The 17,813-nt window shown below is 35.5% G+C and overlaps 1 long non-coding RNA gene across 9 annotated transcripts in view; it reads left to right on the top strand.

The window, feature by feature from the left end:
- LOC140608082 (uncharacterized) overlaps positions 1-11,181 on the top strand; it is an 848,352-nt gene extending 837,171 nt beyond the window's left edge. For 8 of the 9 annotated variants that reach the window (XR_012010065.1, XR_012010062.1, XR_012010058.1 and 5 more), the window contains one exon: positions 8,815-11,181. This is a non-coding gene — a long non-coding RNA (uncharacterized lncRNA). The remainder of the gene's footprint in view (positions 1-8,814) is intronic. The other variant, XR_012010063.1, reaches the window with a different exon arrangement.
- Positions 11,182-17,813: the final 6,632 nt, after the last annotated feature.

Raw genomic sequence — 17,813 nt, 5'->3', positions numbered from 1 at the left:
CTCCTAACAAACAAAAGTTCAGGAACAGGTGGCTTTACAGGCAAATTTTACCAAACACTGAAAGAAGAATTAATACCTAGTTTTTTCAAAACTATTCCAAAAAAATAGAAGAGGAAGGAAAACTTCCAAACTCATTCTATGAGGCCAATATCATTCTGAGTCCAAAACCAGATAAAGAAACTACAAAAAAAGAGAAGAGGACAATATCTTTGATGTACATAGATGCAAAAATCTTCAACAAAATACTAGCAAACTGAATTCAATAATATATTTAAAAAATCATTTCCATGATCAAGTGGGATTTATTTCCAGGATACAAGGATGTTTCAATATTCACCTATTAATCAATGTTATACATCACATGAACAAGTGTAAGAATAAAAGACATGGTCATTTCAATAGATGCAGAAGAAACATTTGAGAAGTTGGTCTAGAGGGAACATACTGCAAAATAATAAAGGCCTTATATGAAAAATCTAGAGCAAAAATGATACTCAAAGCGGGAAAAACGGAAAGCTTTCCTCCTAAGGTTAGGAACAAGACAAGGATGTCCACTCTCAATATTTTTATTCAATGAAGTACTGGAAATCCTAGTCACAGCTGTTAGACAACATAAAGAAATACAAGACATCCAAATTGGTAAGGAATAAGTACAACTCCCACTATTTGCAGGTGACATGGTACTATCCATAAAAAACCCTAAATACTCCACCAAAACACTACTAAAACTGATAAATTAATTCAGTAAAGGTTTAGCATACAAAATCAATGGACAGAAATCTGAAGCATCAGAAGGTTAAATTAAGAGGGGCACCTGATGACTCTGTGAATAGAGCATGTGACTTAATCTCTTGGGGTTGTGAAATTGAGCCCCAGGTTGAGTGTAGAGATGGCTTAAAATCAAAAAATCTTTTTAAAAAAGTGAAATTAAGAGAACAATCCCATTTACAATTGTACCCAAAATAGTAAAGTACTTAGGAATAAATTTAACCAAAGCAGTAAAAGACTTGTATTCTGAACACTAAAAAACCCTGATGAAAGAAATTGAAGACTACACAAATGGAAAGACATTCCATGCTCATTGATTTGCACTATAAATGTTATTAAAATGTCCATACTACCCAAAGCAATCTACAGATTGAATACAATCCCATCAAAATATCAACAGCATTTTTCACAGAACTAAAACTAACAAAATTTGTATGAAACCAAAAAAGAACTTGCATAGCCAAAGCAATCTTGAAGAAAAAGCTGGAGGAATCACAATTCAAGATTTCAAGTTATATTACGAAGCTATAGTAATCAAAACACTATGGTACTGGCACAAAAACAGACCCATAGATCAATGGAATGGGATAGAGAACCCAGAAATAAACCCACAATTGTATGGTTAATTAATATTTGACAAAGGAGAAATGGATATACAACGGGGAAAGACAATCTCTTTAACAAATGGTATTGGGAAAAGTACACAGCCACATGTAAAAGAATGAAACTGGGCCACTTTCCTGAGCCATACACAAAATAAACTCAAAATGGGTTAAAGACCTAAATATGAAATCTGAAACCATAGAAATCCTAGAAGAGTGCACAGGCAGTAATCTCTGACATAGGCCATCGTAATATTTTTTTCTGGATATATCTCCTGAGGCAAGGGAAATAAATGCAAAAATAAACTGTTGGGATTACATCAAAATAAAAACTTCTGAACTGTGAAGTAAAACAACCAATGAAACTAAAAGGCACCCTAATGAGTGAGAGAAGATATTTACAAATGATACATCTGGTAAAGGGTTAGGACATAAAGTACCTATAGAACTCAAACCAAAAACTTGAATTAAGAAATGGTCAGAAGACAAGAAAAGACATTTCTCTGAAGAGGACATATAGATGGCTAACACATTTGTGAAAAGATGCTCAACATCACTCATCATCAGGGAAATGCAAATCAAAAGATTTACTGATTCATTATATTGTATACCAGAAACTAATACAACCCTATTTGTTAATTATACTGGAACTCAAAAATAAATAATTTTAAATATCTTCATATTCAAGTTTCTCATTTCTGAACACATCCATTAGTAGGTATTAACTGTCATGAATCCCATAGATGTAAACATAAATATTTTAAAGTTGAGATCATTTTAGTTAAGGATTTGTGAATTACAGGGCTGGAATGATTTGTTACAGAAGTGGCTTCCTTGGAAATTACTTCACATCTATGTAAATAGAGGTCTTATGAAAACCTCTTACCAGATTTTATCATCACTGCAAAGTTTCCTGGATTTTTGTGAATTTTCCCAGATGTATGCTCCTGAACACTTTTAACATTTCAGAGTTTGAGGCAGGATGTTTGTCCGTTCTGTTTCATGCTATTCTGTATTTGCTCTCACCTGAAATGTCCTTTGAAAATATATGAATCAACTTCTTTAACATATGTGTCCTATGCTGTTTTGGATTTAGAATTATTTATAAATGGTGTTTTGGATTTAGAATTATTTATAAATGGTGTCTGAAATTAATTCACTAATCCACAAATTAAAATAAAGCCTAGGTAGACCAGATGTTACAGTGGAGATCTATTTTCAACTGAGGTAACCCAGTATCTCATGAATGACTTTTGGCATGAATGAATTTTTCAGATTAATGCACTCGAACTAACCCAGAAGAGGGACCTCAACTGATAAATGGGACAGAGAGGAATCTCATTTTGAAGGTAGAGCTTTGTTGTAAGAAGTATAATATGGCTCTTACCTAATGAAGTTAAACTGAGGCTGCATTTGACACCCCGGTAGTGAGGGATGGATATAGAGGTGTGAAATGGTTTCACAGCTTTCTGAAAATTACGAGTGTCCAAGAGACTATGAAAGAGCAAAACTATGTGGAGCACTAAAGAACACTGCCGTTTTTTACTTTATTTAGAAACTGAAGTAATCAACTTTACATATTATCTGTAGTGTACCAGACTGTGTTACTTATTTCTTAATCTGTGTAAATAAGATCATGTAATGATTTCCTGCTTTTGACCATTTCGACGGTAGGATTTTGTTACTCAGATATAATCTTTAAAGATTTTACACCTAGCCTACTAAGTAGACTGGTAATCAAATATTGTAGGAGATTGTTCTACATATCCATTTTACCCTCTTTGATTGGCTCTTGCATATATTTATTTACATTGCTTTGCACCTTTTGTGTTTTACCCGTGAGTACTACAGAGGTGTCTTGAAATATTAAGTAGCATCTCTAACAGTTTTTGACATTGCTTGATCCCTAAGGAAAACTATGGTTGTGTACTCTACATTTACATTAATTATGACTTTTATTTATGCAAATTTGATAAGTCATTGGAGAGTGGAAATGGTGAGTATGTCGAATATAAAGTGAAATCCTTTCTAGTTAATTGATTTTTCATTTGCTTTACTGCATTAAGAGGAATTGTGTTAGCAATGAACTTAACTCAGCCTGGGTTTTATTCCTTTGATCTATTGCTTCATGAAATCTATCTCTTCCTTTCTTTTAATGCTTAGTAACTGCTTACCATTCTGCTTTTTATCCTCTGACCTAAGCTAATTAGTTTTCTTCACTATCATAACACTACAATAACTGTTATTTTCTCCCATTTCTCTTTAGAGTGATACAAGTATAATGAAGGGTCTGGTGATTTGTATTTTAACTGTCTAACTACATCAAAATGTGAAACTTTAAGAAGAGAGTCAAACATATTATGCATGCCATGTAACATATCTCATCTGTTTCTCATCTTAAAGGTCCTTAGATCTTCTTAGGACAACATCTTCAACCTATAAAATGATATTTTGAGGAGAGCACACATTTCAGGGAGTCTAAATTTAAAGGTAGAAGATTATCTCTAAGGTTGATCTATTGGAATTACTTATCTGAACCAAAGTAATTCAAGTAATTCAGGTGTAGTGAAACACTTCTAATTTTAAATTCAGAAGCATTAAGGAGTGAGTTGGATTATTGGCTATAGCACTTAGTTGATCCTCTTTCTTATCATCCTTGACTTTTAAAGCCTGGCCTTTTTAAAATGTTCTTCAGAAATCCATGTGCTCACAGCATTTGATTCATTAATTTTGAAAGACTATTACAAAGGTCTTTTAAGTGATAAGTTCAGAGATACCTAAAACCCAAGTGTGAACATACACAATTAAAAGAAAGAACTCAGTAAAAATGTCATAACGAATCAAAAGTTCCAAAGTGAATCTTGAGTAAAAGGAAGGTGATCATATTTTACAGACAAGTTTTTTGTTTTGTTTTGTTTTAAACCGAATCCTCAATACATGGATCCTTGAAGTTGGACATAGGCAGAGGATAAAGAACTTTCTTTGTATCTCTAGGCTGTAATTGTTTTCAATGAATATATCTGTAAGCCTTTTATTTGTGTCATTTATTAGCAAGTTTTAGCACTTGAGGGGATAAAGAGAAAACAGATTTTTATAGATATCAAGCTAAATGTCTAAGTGGAACAGGTGCCTATTTTAATCATGGGAAGTCTAGACATAAGCTAAACTTTTAAGATATTGTTCTTTCTTCCTCTTTTATTTCTTTCTTTCCTTCTTTAAAGAATTAGTAACATTTAGCAAGAGTAATGATGAAATTGTTGCTAGTTATTAAAATCCCAATTCCCATCCAATACTCCCTATTGTTCTATATATATGTATAATATATATATTTGTGTTTATAATATATATTACAGATGAACACATATACTTAATATGTAATTATGTATCATGATCTGCACAAAATGCTGTTTTGGATTTAGAATTATTTATAAGCTGAGTTTCTCATGCTTAGCTAAATTATATTCCAGCATTGATGTGAACTATTTTCAACTAAGTAGCAATAATTGGTTTACATATTTTAATCTGTTATCATAAAGAAAGTTGTTTATTTGACTTTGTTTTCCAATTATATACAACTTGTTTGCCACTGTACCGGCACAGTAGATGTAAAAAGCTGCATCATTATGTTACTTCAAACTTAAACAATTTATCACTCAGCTGGGAGGAAACAAGCCAGTAACTACTACTTGAGCTGGGCCTTGAGACAGAATCAGAATTATTCCAATGGAGAGAAGAAAGGGAAAGATCCTTTAAGACTGGGGAGGAATGTTCACAAACAGAGAAGGGACAGGGAGAAGAGAGCCCTGCTGTGGGCAGGGGTGGCGGGGGATAGGTATTGGACAAGGTGGGACTCTCCATATAGATTGCCCATCAAGGGAAGCCAAACAATCGGGCTGAGAGGTGGCTGTATTACTGCATTAAGAGCAAACGTGTTTCTAGGCAAAGAGGAAAGACAAGTAAAAGAGTGAGAGAAGATCAACTCTGAAAAAAGAAGAAACCACTGCCAAGTCTCAGAAGACAAGAAAATATAAATGGCTAAACACAAAGAAATGTAAAGCACATCTTAGGAAAGTAAAGACACAGGGATTTCACCCCACTTGGTACATACATTTCTGCCTTCATTGCAGACAAGACTGACTATAACATCTTTTTCTTCAAGAAAAAACTCATCAGCCCCAGAACCATTCACAAGCCAGGACTCCAGGGACTCCTTATCCATCATTACCATCAGAGGAGATGGAACCTTATCTGCTATCTTACAAATAATACATAAGAGTTAAAGAGGAATTTTAGATAGAAGTCACTAATGTTATCATTTTTACTTTCAAACATGTAGATAGATAATTTTACTGTTGAGTCCCTGATAGGTAGTTTACTGCTTGCACGGTGGTGGGACATTGTCTACATACACTGAGTTTTAAGGTTGTGTTTCTCAAATTATGGTCTGCAGACCACCTCCAGCAAAATCTCTGGATTCCAGAACTTCTGGATTCTTCTGCTAAGGATTCTTCTCTCTGAATGAGAATCCAAGGCAGGGAACATAGGAGCTGTGTTTTCAGCAAGCACCTTGCAAGAATGTTACGTACCAAGTTGATGATATACATGAGTATAAGGAGCACTGGTCTGGGGAGCCTTCCTGCGTATCAGTGTTCAAACAGCAAATGCTGACAGAGCCAACCTGGTAAGGTTACTTTTCCTTGGTGATGCTTAAGTTCCTTTTAATTCACAGGTTTGGGAAGGCATCAAACATACTTGCTGAGATAAAATTTAATGCTAACTGTGTTTGCTAAACAAATAATATACATTCATGCACAAGACTCAAATAATACATTGATATAACTAATTTTTTTCTGATGTTAACTACTAGCGATTTAGAATATGAAAGTGAAAATTCCAACAGCCATAATTAGGGTATGCATCCTGAGTAGATTCTTTTTCACTCTTGCCTGCTCATTGTTATGTCACTATGTTAGTCTTACTTCTTCTAGCTTATGTGTTCTGTAACCCTAATAGAGTGCTGCCCATTGTAAATTCCTAATAAAGACTTGTTAAATTAAATTGTGCTTGATTTTCCCCTCTGGTGATGCAAAACAAAGTAACATGCCATCCAGAGTTGTGAAGGAAAGAAAATAGCTTTTCACAGGTGGCTAGATTCAAGCCATATCTTGTTTAACATCATATTCAGAGCTACTAATAATAGTCCAGCTAAATCATAAAATTTAAAGCCATATTCCTCCCTATTTTCCTTTTCTCTTATATATGCTTTTTACCTTCTGTGCCTTTCCTCACTTTATTACTTCTGCCTTTATTCCCCCCATATCCTACTCCTTTCTCATGTTTGCCTATCTAGATGAAATATTTTCAACCTATGACTATCCACAAATTCATTTGCCATTTCTCTCCGATAGCAGTCAAATATACCTTGTTTTTCTCATGTTTATGGAAGTATAATTTATTTATATATAAATGTCTTCAAAAGCAGATTTTCTTTGCTTCTCCAGCATCTGAGTGTACATAGTAGGTGCTCAATTATACCTAAAAAATTAATAAATTAATATATAATCAAGAAAGCCAGGGATGCCTGGGTGGCTCAGTGGTTAAGCATCTTCCTTTGGCTCAGGTCATGATCCTGGGTCCAGGGATGGAGTCCTGCATCTCCCTCTGTTTATGTCTCTGCCCCTTTCTCTCTTTGTCCCTAATAAATAAATAAATCTTAAAAAAAAAAAAAAAAAGAAGAAGAAAGCAAGCCAGCTCTGGGAGGACTGTTTAAGGACAGATTCTTTTTTGCCTCATTTAAAATGACCTTGCTAGTAAAAGTTTGCTCTGATTTGGACCATAGAACCATTCTATGATTCTTGAAATATAACTATTTTACATTTGCAAAACACCAATGAATATTTTTGAGATTTTCACTGGTCCATAGTACCATTGTTTAACAGGTAAACACACAAAGTGGGGAGAGAAATTCAATCATTTCTTGGCTACACATTGACATTCCACTTAAGTAAGCTCTTGTGCATTTGTTTTAATTATTCTTTCTAGAAGTTTTAGAGATAGTTAAGAAAAGGAATTATAATGCCTAAAAGTCTATAAAAATAAAAAAAAATTAACAATGGACTATAAGATTTTATGACAAGGATGGAAAGTGAGATAGGAAGGACATGCTATGTATTTAAATGCATTTGAATCCATTGTCAGAGCCACTGTGTGAGATATGCTCAGTCTATGGATAGGCATTAAAATGAGTAAGAGACTGAGGTTCAGTGAAGCTCAACATAGTATTCCAAATGACTCTGGGAGAAAAAAAAATCCCGGAACTTTTAATACTTCTTTGAAAACATAAATTTGCGAAAAAATACATTTCTTAGAATATTTCAATCTCAGGTCTAATATATTACCCTGAAGAATAGTCTCCTCTCTTGCCTGAATGCCAAAGACTAAATAGTAATTTATTCCCTGAGGTAGTGGATGTTGAGGGTTTGTATTATGGGACTAAAAATTACCAGAGATAAAATAGAGTTACTTCACAATAATTTTTTTCTCAGGATCTGCCATATAATACACCACCTATCCTCCTAATTCATATTATGACACTGAAAATACCAGGTCGTCAAATTTAGCTATAAATTACTTCACACCCCTACAAGCACTGGCATTCCAGAAAGTAAATTAATTTTTCACTTTTGGTTTCAGATTATTGACTTTTGGTAAAAGGGTTATGCCAATTTTTCTGGTCAAGTGTCAGTTGATGAGTCCCACAGGGCACAGTTAGAATGCTACAAAGATCCCTTGTCGTTATCAAATATCTTTAGGCAATTGTGAAACCAAATTAATAGATTTATCCCACTCCACCCCCAAAATAGTGGGAAAAGAAAAGAAAACAATAATCATTACCTTATTACTGCATAATAGCTGTAGGACTATATATTTAGCCTCTATTTTACATTTGAGTATATTTTATTTAAACAATTTTAAAACATGTACAAAAATAATACAATAAAATTGAAGCTATCCTTTAATGTCACCCTTTGGAAAGGAAGTTAGGACGCTGTTCTACATATTTTCTCTGAATCTGCCTTGAAATATGCATAAATTCACATGACATTTTGGTAAATGTATTTCCCTAAGAAGATTCCATGCATTTCAGGAAGTGTATAATTTGACAATTACTAAAGAAATTATTCATTTCTCATGTATAAAAAATAAATAGTTGCATTAAATACATGTAACCTGTCAGAATGTGACTTATGATTGCCTCCAGCAATAGCAACGTATGTGCTCTGCTCATTCAATTTAATAATACATTTTCAATAATAAATAAATTAGGTCATAAATTTGTGTTACGTGCTGGAACCTAGAAATAACTCTCTCTCCTTCTCTCCCTCCCCTTTTTCTTTCACCCTACCCCCACTCTCTCCTTCCCATCTCTCTCTCTTCAACACAGAGTACTCCACAGAAGCCAACATCTTTTGAAAAAAATAAAACAAGTATCATGCCAACAGAAAAATAAATAGTCCAAGAAGAAAATAGGCAATAATGAATATGATCAATAATTCTTAAGAACTCTTCCTTATAATTTTATTAATTTGTTACATCTCTAATCTTCTTTTATCCCAATAGAACCCTGTGAGGATCTATAATATTCCTTTAACAGTTCAACATCAGTGGAAACCAAGGTCCACTGAGGTCAAGTGATTGGCCAGTTCATACAGGAAGTAGCAATTCCCGTGGTGGGGAAGAAAGAAGGCTGTTGGCATTAAGAAGCAGAAGAAACCTCTGGTGGGAAAAAAGGCTGCAGCTACCAAGAAACCAGCTGCTGAGAAGCCTGCAGAAAAAAAAAAAAAAAAAAAACTCACTACAGAAGAAAAGAAGCCTGCTGCATAAACTTAAATTCGTTTATTCCATAAATGTTGAATCATTTTGGACAGATCTGATCAAAGGCAGTGAGAAACATGGGGGGGAAAAAAGGAAGTAGTAATTAGTAGCATATTTAGTTTGAGAATAGTTTTCTTGACGTCAGTTCCATATTCTTTCTATGGAACAAATAAGTGGATGATATTGGAATGCTAATTCTCTCACTTAATTTTGCTAGCTTCATGGCTTGTCCTTTATTCTTGTCTGAAATTCTTTTCGTTTGCTTCTGTCCTAATACAGAAATGTAAGCAGTTAAAGGGGGTATTCTTGCTTCTTGCTTTGGTCTCCAAGATGAAGACACAGTTCTCAATCTAATGGGCTGAACTGCACCTTGTGTTAAATGCCAAGGAGATGTAGGACTAGGGGATGACTGAAAATGAACAGGACAAATGCAAATAATACTACAGCCTTTTTTTTTTAAGCAATGAAGCAGGATAAGCAAAACAAAACAAGCTCAGATCTTGAAATGTACAATGTAGCTTTTAGTGTGATGGGAGATATATATACATATTTAAGTAGGGGTTAAAACCAGACCTTTTTTTTTTTTCTTTTTTTTTTTTTTTTGTAAATTAGAAGGATAGGCTGTGTAAAGGGAGTGGTTTGGTCAGTGGTTGCAAGTTTCAATGTATTCTTTTTTTTATTTTTTTATTTTTGTTTCAATGTATTCTTAATGTGAAATCATCATTGTTGAGGTCTGAGGTTATAAATGTACTTGTTTATAAAAGAAATATCCAGGATTTTGTAAGGCACATGATTGCTTATGAAGGACACACATAATAAAAGCAGCAAAAGTTTGAATTAGATGATTAGGAGCCTAACCCCTAGCTTTACCACTGATTAGCTGCATGTTCTCAGAAAGCTGAGGTTCAAATTTTCAGCTAGTGAAATGATGAAGAGTCATTGTAATATTTGAGATAAGGCTCACTAAATACTGAACATTCTCTTCTTGTTTTCTGTAGATCCAACCTTGCTTCTCTACCTTGCACTTTAATAATACTTTGTCGACACTCTACTGAATTAATCTCCTTTTCTGATGTATTTTGGATTCAGACAATGAAAGTTATCCACAGGAGAAGGGAAAGGGAGAGAAGGAAGTGATGTAGGTATTTCTTCTCCTATGAAGGAGATTCATAGTAACTGCCTTGAGATTGTGAGAATTATCAATTGACACATGGAAATTTCCATGTGGAACCATCAATCTTATGATTAATTATTTAAAGTGTCAGATATCATAAAAGGACTAAGAATGTTTATATCTATTGAAAAGTGAACTAATTTACTGATTGATTATACATATTTATATTTGATTGGATATTATTGAAAATTGCACAAACATCATATATCCATCAATAATTCTCTAATTATAAATGTAAAAGTAAGACAAAAATAGCTTTTATCAGGATGCCTCGGTGGCTTAGTGTTTGAGCGTCTCACTTCAGCTCAGGGCATGATCCCAGAATCCTGGGATCTAGTCCCACTTCAGGCTCCCCACAGGGAGCCTGCTTCTCCCTCTGCCTATGTCTCTGCCTCTGTGTTTCTCATGAATAAATAAATAAAATCTTTGGAAAAAAATACCTTTTATCTTTTCCATTATGAGAATCGTGACAAATATGTTATTTATGTCCACCAAGGAGTGGCTAGGATGGGGACTGTTGGGAAAGAGGCCTCTGCCTTTTGCTCTGGGGAGGCAGATAAGAGTGATCACAGCTTTGAACAAGCTCATCCTGCCTATGGCTCTGACTCCAATGGTAGACTCACTATGGGGACTGGTTTCACACTTGCTGGGATAAACAGCAGCAAACAAAATTTATTCCATTGAATGACAAAAATAGAAGATATTAAGAATTGGGTTTAATGAACTAAAAAATTTTGGCCAAAAATACAAAATAGGACCAGGGATCCCTGGGTGGCGCAGCGGTTTGGCGCCTGCCTTTGGCCCAGGGCGCGATCCTGGAGACCCGGGATCGAATCCCACGTCGGGCTCCCGGTGCATGGAGCCTGCTTCTCCCTCTGCCTGTGTCTCTGCCTCTCTCTCTCTCTCTCTCTATCATAAATAAATAAAAATTAAAAAAAAAATAGGACCAAAATATGTTTTTAATTTAGAATGCCACAAACCACATCAGTTAAATGATTCTGGTAGCCTAACTTTTAAAAATTGCACACTGGCTAACATTTTTCAATCACTTTTCTGAAGCAGTTTAAAATATATATCAGAGAATATCAGCTGATTCACCTTTACAAAGCCAGAGCAAAATAAATTCGTACGAAAGATTCTCATCCTAGTAAATGTTAAGAAGATGAGCATTCATTTTCCTGATGTTTCCTATCAGTGAGATTTCCAATAACCCATAGTTTCAGGCAATTCACTCCTTCTACCTCATTTAGTTGACCCAGGCATTGGGATTGATTGCTACGGGTTTAATATAGCTACAACTAATGGGTTGTAGATTGTTTTATAATCAAGCCTTGCTTGAAATGTCTATTAAAGTTTGCCCCAGGAATCAGAATGTCAAAGTACCTAGGACAAATGACTTTCTCGAAGTCAGGTGTAAAAATAGTTCCTAACAAGATAGCATAGTAATTGTTTATACAAGAACTTACTAAAGTTAATTAAAAAAAAACAAAATTAAAAATATTTACTAGTGTTTTAAGTGAAAAGTAAGATTTGGGAACATCTCTAGAGGTAAAATGTCTTTCACAGGCCATTGGTGACATAATGGATAACATAAAATCCTGTAGGTGTGTTGTTGCTTTTCACTTACAATGCTGGCAGTGGTTTTACCATCAATGCACACAGACATCACAGATATCAGTCTAATAATCTTGAACTTGCTTCAAATGTGGACCTTTTTAAATCATTTGAACTTTGGTTTTTCAAGAATGAGCATCTTATGGATTTAAATACCAAGGGTCAGGACAATAAATTGAACCCAATTATCTAGGTCTTATCATGGAGGCAGAATTTGGTCTCTGATGATATTTTTAAATAATTATTTCTTTGTTGTGGCAACTATAATTTGTTTCTTATAACTTGCACTGACATAATTACTTCAGAATTCCTAAAAGCTAATTTATTTTCCCAAGACAGAAGTTCAATATATCTTCATACATAGTGAAAGCAATTATATAAATGAAGTCTTTGTACTTTTTAAACAGGAATGAAAGTAAAAGAAATATCAAAAATTCTCAACTGACTGTTTAGCAGGAAGAACCAGGTAAGGATGAGAAATACAATTTTGAAAAGATTTTACTAATAGAGCCTAATGCACATGGTTGTTGAGGGTGACTATGTACTGTTCTAACTTAATTAACATATGACTAATTATAATCGACTCATTCTTACAAATATAAAATTGTGACAAATTCTAATATCTGTGCACAGAGAATCTGAAACCTACCTGTTAGGTTTAATTCAGCTGATTTCATTAATACAGTTAACATAACCAAATATTTTGAAACATTCTTATTTAAAAATACCATACATTCCAGTATATCTCATTAGATTTTTTATATATCTGAGAATATTTGAAAAAAGTTACACTGTGACCACAATTAAAAAATCTTAAACTAAGAAATAATGACATCACAAGAGGACTAAGATCAAAATGTTGAACCATATTGTTCATGGTTTAACATCTTACATCCAAATATTTCTTCTCAATGTGTCTGGAGCTTTGACTAGTGCATTAAAAAGCTAGTTTGCATAAATATTCAAGAGATGAGAGAATGAGCATGTCTTTCCCTCAATAGGTTTCATACCTCCCCTTAAAGAAGGATTATCTCTTTGATTAAATTCAAATGAAAAATCAATGTGAAGAAAGAATTAAAAACTCTGAAGCTATCAGAACACTTTGAATATGGGTAAATGTGTGAAACAGAGAAAGGTAAAAGGATAGTTACATTAATTATAAACAAAGATGCAGCCTTATTCTTGTGGCTATGCAGAATCTTAATTTTTTTTCAGTATGGGTTATTAAAAAAACAAGATCATGAGAGCTTTAATATAACAACTAGTCATTTTCCTTCAATCACATGTTTTCTTTTTTTTTTTTTTTTTAGCTTTTTGTTTTGTTTTGTTTTTAATTTTTATTTATTTATGATAGTCACACAGAGAGAGAGAGAGAGAGGCAGAGACATAGGCAGAAGGAGAAGCAGGCTCCATGCACCAGGAGCCCGACGTGGGATTCAATCCCGGGTCTCCAGGATCGCGCCCTGGGCCAAAGGCAGGCGCCAAACCGCTGCGCCACCCAGGGATCCCCACATGTTTTCTACTTAGTCATATTTCTGCTTGCCCACATGATTTTATTTGTTCATTTCAACATGCAAAAACCATTGCATCTTATGAAACATATATATTTACTATCATCTTTTAGTCATTTGTTTTTTTGGCCTTGATGGATTGAGGGTTTTATTTGATTTGATTTGCTTTTTGATAATTTGCCATCTGTGATTATTTGAAATCAATGTGAAAAACTAAAATAAAATAAAATAAAATAAAATATAAAATAAAATAAAATAAAATGTGTTTGTTGTTGTTGTCAATTGTTTGTAGTTCCTCCTTATGCCTTCATGCCTCTTTTTGGGAGACAATTGAGACAGTAGAGGAGAACATAAGGGAAAAAATATAATATGAATAATATATGATTATCAAATGTCTTTGTATATCAAAATTCATTTGTTTAGTTTAAACCATATAAAATTACATTACCAAATTATATTTGATATATTTAAGTATAAGAACATATGGTAAAAAATGAGCATCAGGGTTTTAATAAATGTTTTGAATTGCCTGAGGGTGCTTTGATCTTCATAACTAGCATGGTGATTTTTAATAAGTGTTCTTGAGTTCATGTGATTGATTTCCTAACCTTCCTTGCATATCTATAAATCTTACATTCCTTTCTAGGAGGATAAAAGAAAGCCCTCACACATCACAGAACAGGAATCAGACCTGTTGCACAACCCTTTCAAAGCACTAAAGCTATAAATAGGCACCACTGAATCTACACGAAATCAGGAAATGTTTTAGGCCACTGTACCTACTCACTGATCACCCCGTCCCTTTAAAAACCCTCTTGGCTAGGCTGAAACCACAGAGCTGGCTTTTGGACAAGAGTCTGCCTATACTCCCCAGGTGGCTGGCCTCCTGAATAAAGCTCATATTCCTTTCCAATCAATAATCATCTCTTGGGTATTGGCTTTTGAGCAATGGGCAGTCAAATTTGGGATTTGGTAACAAATTATTTGGCAAGCCAGCCAAGAACTAATGCCCCTGTGGCATCCAGTTCCCCTTGGAATCCCAAAGCAAAGCAGTTGTCTGGGACAGCACTCCAGGGCTTACTTGTTCATTTTCTGGGTTAGTAACTTGGATGACCACAGGAGATTAGCTGCTCAGGGCTAATTGGATTGGGAGGGAGTCTGAGGAATCTCTCCCTGCAGCTGCCCAGGCAGCTTTTGTCTTGGGAAAATTTCCTGTTGATGTCAACACTTGCTTTTTGATTTGAATGGAAAAGAGCACTGGGGGGAGGCTGACAAGCTTCTGGACTGGGTAAGTCCGTTGAAACTGCATACCAACATTTGAATGGAAAAGAAAAGAGCATTGCGGGGAGGCTCAACATTTGGGAGGAACTAAGAACTTGAATAACGGTCAATTCCTGTGGGATTTGGGGCAGCTCTGTCTTTGGTGTATGTTTGTATTTCTCATCTTTGGTATAATGGGAGGTTCTATCTCTATCCTGATGACTAGCTCATTGGGTCAGAATTTGAATAAATGGAAGGAATATACTCAGGAATCTATGACCAAGGAAAAGATAATTTTCTATTGTAATACTGTTGACTGATGTACTATCTAGAATCAGATGAGGGGTGACCCCAAATGGATTTTAAACACCATTTTACAATTAGAGGTGTCTTGTCAAAGGGCAGGAAAGGATGAAGAGATACTACATTCAGGCCTTCATGTCATTACATAATAAAGATGCTGCCCAGGAAAACAATAAGTTAATGGTGCAGAGACAAGGAGAAAATCCAAAAGATTTTTCCTGATGATGCAAATGAAAGACAAAAGGAGGAAGAATATATGGCAAATCTATCTCTACCATCCCCTCTGCCTGAGCTCTTACCCCTGCTTCCTCCTCCTGTTGGGGTCTCAGTCTCACCATCCTATGGGATGGAATGAAGGAATCTTGGAAGTCTCTCCCTAAGACCTGACAGGGCACCCAATATGGATAGAGAGCACCCACTGTGGCGTCAGACAATATTCTTAAGGCAATACCCAGTAGAAATCATTGATGCTCAAGGACAGCCTCCCAGATATTATTGGACATATATTCCTTTATCAACTTCAGACTTAACAAGTTAGGAAAATGCCAACCTTCCCTTAGAAAGAGACCCCAAAATGATGATGAAACTTTTTTTTGAGCATTTTTGCAACCCATCAGGTCAGCTTGGGTGGATGTGCAATCTTTAATGAATGTTATGTTAGCCACAGATGAAAGATGGCTAGTAGTGGCCATAGAAGATGAAGTCCAGCGCCTCCATCCTGAGGACCCAGCCCAGACCCCAGGCCCAGTACCTACGGTTCTTTGGTTGAGCCCAACTGGGACCCAAACTGAGGGTGCTTGCCTTGACTTGGGCATTATCAGCTGTGCATATTGACAGGTTTAAGTAAAAGGTTGCCAACCAGTGCAGTTTGATTAAGATTCAAGAGTTAAGACAAGATGCAACTGAAAATCCAGCCTGATAGAAACAATTTACCCACCTTATTGGAAATATACAGACAGACCCAGAGGCCCCAGAAACTGTCCACATGGCAAACATGACATTCATGGAGCAGAGCCTGCCTGGTATAAGAAGAAATATCCAAAAGATGAAAAAGGCAGCAGGAATGAAACTATGACAGCTAGTTGATATAATCTATGAAGTATTTATTGCATATGAAGGTAAAAGGGCTCAACAGGCCATAGTCTTTGTGGAAAGTGTGGAAGGCAGGGATAGGAAAAAAACCAATTGACCTCTAGGGAATCAGAAAACAGCTATTGGTGAAAACCAGTGCCACTGCTACAAAAAGGGAGGACACTGGAAAGAGGATTGCCTGAATGTGAAAGGAAAACAAAGGGCAGGAAGGAAAGACAAGGCATAAAGAAATGATGGAAAGAGAGGAAAATGATAAGTGAAGAAGCTCCCTACCATCCCATTGATCCAATGACCATTTTCCCACAGAAGCCCTAGTTACAAATGCCAGTGGGGAATCAGTTGATGGACTTCTTAGTGGACACGAGGGCCACATGTAGCATCTTGAATACTAAATTGATGCAAAGCTCCCAGAGGGAAGTCTCTGTAGGTGGGAGTCTTGGGTCAAGCACAACAAAGATATTTCCTGAAACCACTGGAATGTAAGTTTGGTGATTTTTCTTAGAGACATAGTTTTCTTTCTATGCCAGAATGCCCTATACCACTGCTTGGACAAGACTTGCTTTGTAAAATAAACACTCAGGGAACTTTCTCTCCAAAGAAGCAGCATCTTCAAATACAGGTCCCTCCAGGTAACATGCTCCAGTTACAAGCTGTTCTAAGTCAGGTTAAGACATCAGAAGCAGGGTGCCTGGGTAGCTCAGTGGTTTGTAATCTGCCTTTGGCTCAGGTCGTGATCTCGGGGTCCTGGGATAGAGTCCCACATTGGGCTTCCTACAGGGAGCCTTCTTCCCCTCTGCTTATGTCTCTGCCTCTCTCTGTCTTTCATGAATACACAAAATCTTTAAAAAAAAAAAAAAAAGACATAGAAAGTAGAGCCATTCCCTCCTGAAATCAATAAATAAGTGAGTAAAGTGGTTTGGACAGTGGAGTGCCAGAGAGGGCAAAACATGTGACACCTACACGAACAGACCTGAGAGAAGACATTGTCATCCCTAGCAAAAGGCAGTATGCTTTGAAGTAGGAAGTCCTAGAATGTATATAGCCGACCTTGCAGAAGTTCTTGAAATATGGGCTTAATTTGATCTTGTTGCTGGCTATATAATACTACCATTTTGCCAATAGAAAAAAAAAAAACATACTCATGAGTGCCATTTTGTACAAATTTATGGCTATTAATGAAATTATACAAGACATATACCTGATTGTGCCCAATCCACACATACTGCTAACAGTAATAGTTGGTTATTATGGATGGCTCATTGTGCTAGGTCTAAAGGATGACTTTTTCTGCATTTTCATAAAGAAGATGACTCAATTGTTGTTTACCTTTGAATGGTAGAACCCAGAAACCAGAACCACCTCCCAAAACTATTGGTTGGTGTTACCACAAGGCTTTAAAATTTCCTCTATGATTTTGTGTGAATTCTTGGCAAAGGATTTGAGAAGGATAGAACTAACTGCTGGGGTTTTGTTATGATACATAGATGATTTTTTCACTGCCAGCCCCACTTATGAACTTTATCTAGGTAATACTATTCTGGTTTTAAGTCATTTGGCAGACTATGGATATAAAATGTCACCACGTAAGGCCCAAATTTGTCACTAAGAGATTGT

The sequence above is a fragment of the Canis lupus genome, chromosome 17, assembly GCF_048164855.1.
Source record: "Canis lupus baileyi chromosome 17, mCanLup2.hap1, whole genome shotgun sequence".
NCBI classification, from domain to species: Eukaryota; Metazoa; Chordata; class Mammalia; order Carnivora; family Canidae; genus Canis; species Canis lupus.
The sequence above is the reverse complement of the archived record's forward strand: the minus strand, read 5'-3'. Positions and strand labels throughout refer to the sequence as shown.